Source organism: Hyperoodon ampullatus (assembly GCF_949752795.1).
Source record: "Hyperoodon ampullatus genome assembly, chromosome: 17".
NCBI lineage: Eukaryota > Metazoa > Chordata > Mammalia > Artiodactyla > Ziphiidae > Hyperoodon > Hyperoodon ampullatus.
Genome location: NC_136930.1, coordinates 51479411 through 51484709, shown reverse-complemented (window position 1 = coordinate 51484709; position 5299 = coordinate 51479411).

The following is a 5299-nucleotide window of genomic DNA, read 5'->3' as shown; positions in this document are numbered from 1 at the left end:
GCCCAAGGCGTTGGCTGGTTTTGTGGACAGGATGATCTGATCCCATAGAAAGAATTGCCTCAAAGTTGCTTTCCGTAATTTGGGTGCCTGTGATGTACAAACAGGCAGGAAAATGGAAAAAGAAGAACAATTCTACTCTATTGAACAAATTGCTGTCCCATCAAAGCAAATGTTAAACGTTTCCTACAGTTATGTGTGCAAACATTCCAATTTACAAGAAAAGATTTTTCCCAAAGGGATATGCTGACCTTTCCAAGTTGAGCTGTTCAGAAAGGGGGAAAAATGCAATACACTCAGATGCCAAGTGTTTCTGACATTTGTGGCAGGAGAAAAAGGAAGTCTGTGATTTGCATTTGTCATAGGCCCTGCCTAAGTAGTGATTGGGTCCAATATGTTTTTCTCTTGAGGATTTTTCATTTTGAAAGTTTGGGGGTAGGTTCTGACTTCCATTTTGGCTCAGTGAGCACTTTTACAAAATTCACTTATTCCCAGACTTACCCGGCAAAATGTGTACAATGAAGCAGTAACCTAGGCAATTAAAAATAGCAGTTTACAGAAACCAAATCTTGAAAGAATGTCAACAAACTCCCAATGGTCCTGGAAAAAAAAAAAACAATTGGAAAGTCCAAATAGAATATAAACAACACGTTTATATCAGGTAATTATTTTCAAACCACTGGAAGACATTCTCTGCTGTGACTGCTGATTCTCCCTCAGTCACAATGATTGTGGTAACTAATGGTTATAACAATGATTCCAAAGAATTTTAAAATTAAAAAAGGTTTAAATGCTACTCAAAAGTTTGTGTTAAAGGACTGGAATATTTCAGCAGCATTTAAGTTTTGTAAAAGGTGTGTCTCTCTCAAAAATAAATTTTCAACATAAAAAAACCCAATACACAAAACACATAAAAGTGCAGTGTTTGGAACAGGGCACCAGGCCTGGAGACCTCCCATTTGCCTCTCTCTCATCTCCTGCAGTGGTTCCAGTGTCACCTCTGTGAACAGTTTAAAAACCAGTTCACTATATACCAGGTTCTTTGAAAACTGCCACTTCAAGTAAGATCTCCTATGTGGTAACTCTCAGTTCATTGGAAGACTAAGTACTCTGGATAATGCTGAAGGACTCGATCTTCTACTGTCCTAACCAAATTAATGCTTAATAGAGATGTTTTCTAACCTTTTCTCACAAAACTTTGTTTGCCACTGCTCTGTTGATTTGAGTGGGAAGAGGGTCTCTCACTCCATCTCCAGAGGCAATGGAAGCGTCTGGGATTATGGATGTGAAATGATGATGTAAAACCCACAGTCCAGGCTTTCTAGTGAATGCTGTTAAAGGCAGGCATCAGAGCTTCCCTCCTCGTGGCCCTAGAGTTCCTCCCCATGGTAATCTTATCTGGCCCACCTTCAGAAATATTTTCACCCTTGTTCCTTGAAAGTAGCATTTCTGATCAAAGCTATTTGAATAACTGAAAAATTAAATTTTTGCTAGACTGTAGCTTTAATGGACTGGAATATGAAAACTATTAACAACTGCAATATTTCTCTAATTTGATGGTGCAATAAGATCCTTCCTCTCCTTCCTTGCAATCAAATAGCTCACAGTGTTTGAAATGGTTTGCCAGCATCACTTTCTACAGTAAACAATAGGCGCTGGCATTTTAAACTGACCTTTAATTCTTCTGAACCAGCACATTATTTCTGGCTTGTATGGAGAAAATGAAACACTTTAAAGCAGTCTTAATAATTTTCACACTGAGAGCAGTACATGGAAAAAAGTTTTAAAGATGATCACCCACCTTACTCCACAAGGGCTCCTTCGAATCAAGACAGATAGGCAATTAAGAGGTCTGGATGCACTGCAGAGCTTCAAAAAGGAATCAAAATCACTTGTGTGCTTTAAACTTAAATAGGGCACACTTCATATCTCTATTCTTTCTTTTTTTTTTTTTTTTTTGCAGTACGCGGGCCTCTCCCTGTTGTGGCCTCTCCCATTGCAGAGCACAGGCTCCGGACGCACAGGCTCAGTGGCCATGGCTCATGGGCCTCATATCTCTATTCTTATACACAGCTTACTTTACTGACCACTACAATAAAATACCGAGTAAAAAAAATTTTTTTTAATTTATTTCAAGGGCCAGTATATCTAATGATGATGTCACTTTTCTCCATAAAATAGGTAACCACTCAGTTTACCCAGGAATAGTCAACAGGTTTGGATGCATTGCTGTATAAATTAAGGATTCAAATTAAGGTCTGAATATTTTAACAAATGAAACCGATTACCAGAAGATATTAATATCTTATAATGAGCCAAAATTGACCCAAGAATAAGAAACCATAGCAATTTCTCTCAACACACCATCAGCTCAGACTATGTCCTTTGAATTTCCCGTTCATGGGGATGATTTTATTTGTGCCAATCACTCTCTGAACCAGATCCTGAAGACACGTGTTAGGAAGATACCTGGACAAGGTCAGGGACACAGTTTGTAGCAGGAAGGTCTCTGGATGTAGTACTGGTCTGCACATGTATGAAACCTGTGACCTTGGCCTCATTTGAAATGTGACCCAATCAAGTGAGCTAATTGGCCTATGCAAATGTGTGAATATAAACCACACTTTATTTTGCCTTGATTATGACATCTGACCCAAGTAACCTGGGAATATATAATTATATGGCATTGACATTCAACCACAGTTTTTTTGTTTTTTTTTTTTTGGGGGGGTACGTGGACCTCTCACTGTTGTGGCCTCTCCCGTTGTGGAGCACAGGCTCCGGACGCGCAGGCTCAGCAGCCATGGCTCACGGGCCTAGCCGCTCCGCGGCATGTGGGATCTTCCCGGACCAGGCACGAACCCATGTCCCCTGCATCGGCAGGCGGACTCTCAACCACTGTGCCACCAGGGAAGCCCCATAGTTGTTATTTATATGAAAATAAAAGCCAAGCTAATTTCTTTCATGTTTATTAAATAAATTCTTAGAAACACAAATGGGTATTATCTACTATCATTTGTAACATCATTGAGCTCTTTAAGAACCAGAGAGGAATGACTAAAAGCTCACTCTTCAGCAGCTCATAGCTTCATCAAGTGAAGATAGGCCTTGGAAACCATAGTCCACTTAGAATGCTGATTGAACACTAATAGAGCTGCTCTCAAAGCTTGCTATTTTCCTTTCCATTAAGCTGTCACACAATTGTCTTTCTGAGCTTTGGTTTCCTTACATGTCAAGTGGGGATAATGTCCACCTCAATGGATTGTGAGGAGTCTCTGATAGTTAAAATTCTCAGATGGGGCCGAGCCACAGAGTCAATGTTGATTCTTTCTTATTAAACTTGCAGTTCAACTTAAAGGTGTGTAAAAATTAATTTTGTAAGATCAGTCAACTTCTCCCACTCTCCTCAGGGAAGGGGCTGCAACATCAGTGTGTGGTGAGAGGTGGGAGGTGTGCACAGGATCCCATGAGAAAGTGCGTGCAGGGGCTCATCAGGAAGTGTGTGCAGGGGCTCACAACTACTGTTGCTGAGCGCTTACATATGTTGCCAGGCACTACACTGCACACTCATTCTCGGTTAACCCTTAAAACCACCACCACCATTAAAAAGATTTGCAATCACAGGCGACTTGTTTAATACTGCCCCATCTCTGCAGCAGCTGGAGAACTCTGAGAAGCTCTCAAAATTGATGTGATCAGAGCAGTATATAGGCAAGGTCCCTGCAAAAATAGCCATGGAAGTTCCCTGAAGGGAAAGGCTGAGATTGTCTTGGGTGGCCAAAGACTTCTGGTGAGTTTCTCTGTAACACTCCTGATTGTGGATTAGCAGTTGCAACAGCAGTTATGCAAGGGTAGAAATCTGTCGTATGGGGTGGAGGACGAGGGGTCTTCTAGAATAGTGTCTCTTTCCAGCTTAGGAGATTGAGGCTTCTGGTGAAAAAGCATATTACTACTCTCAAAACTTACTCTGGTTACTGAGCAGTCCAGTGGCCATGACCAAGAGACACTGAAAATAAAAGACAGAAAGCAAAGTAGGGACTTCCCTGGTGGCACAGTGGTTAAAAATCTGCCTGCCAGTGCAGGGGACATGGGTTTGAGCCCTGGTCCGGGAAGATCCCACATGCCGCAGAGCAACTAAGCCCGTGCGCCACAACTACTGAGCCGGCGCTCTAGAGCCCACGAGCCACAATTACTGAAGCCCATGAGCCTAGAGCCCATGCTCCGCAACAAGAGAAGCCACGGCAATGAGAAGCCTGCGCACAGCAATGAAGACCCAACGCAGCCAAAAATAAAATAAATGAATACATAAATTTAAGGAAAAAAAAAAAAAAGAAAGCAAAGTAAAAGAGGGACTTCCCTGGAGGTCCAGTGGGTAAGACTCCATGCTCCCAATGCAGGGGGCCTGGGTTCGATCCCTGGTCACGGAACTAGATCTTGCATGCATGCTGCAACTGAAGAAGTCCATATGCTGCAACTACAAAGTCCACATGCCGGAGCTAAAGATCCCACAGGCTGCAAGGAAGATCCCGCGTGCCGCAACTAAGACCTGGAGCAGCCAAAATAAAACATAAATAAACAATAATTTTTTTAAAAAGAAAGCAAAGTGAAAGAAAGTTACTAGCTGTTGATATAACCTTGAAACAGCCTTGGTTGTATTAAAGAAAATGGAAGTAAATTACACAAAGAAAAAAAAAGCTGTCTTTGATATTAGGAGAGAACAACTTAAATTTTAAAAATCTGTATAATGGGAAAAACAAGTTGATTAATTTACTAGCCACTAAAATAAGCTCTTAATGGATCCACCATCTTCTTCAGCCCTCCATTCACCTGTAAGAGAGGGGAGAAGCTCCTTCCCCTGCAACCATCTGCAGGCCCTAGAGCACCCTAACCTCCCAATTTGACTTCAGCCAGAAGCACCCACCTTGGTAACTGCTGTATTCGCCGACACACATATGAAAGATTTCCTTTGAACAAGGGGCTAAGGAGTGTGAAAATCATTTCAGTAGGTTATCTCAAAGAGGAACTACAAAGGATTGAAGAAAATGTAAATGTTAGCTCTATGTGGCCCAGAGCATGCCTTTAGTAAATAGATCATCCAGATGAGCACAATAAAGCAAATATTGCAACAAATCAAGTCACAGGAATTTTTTGGTTTCCCAGTGCATAGAAAACTTACGTTTATACTATACTGTAGTCTATTAAGTGTGCAATAGCATTATGTCAAAAAAATGTACATAACTAAACTTAAAAATATTTTATTGCTAAATATGCTAACCATCATCTGAGCCTTCAGTGAGCCATA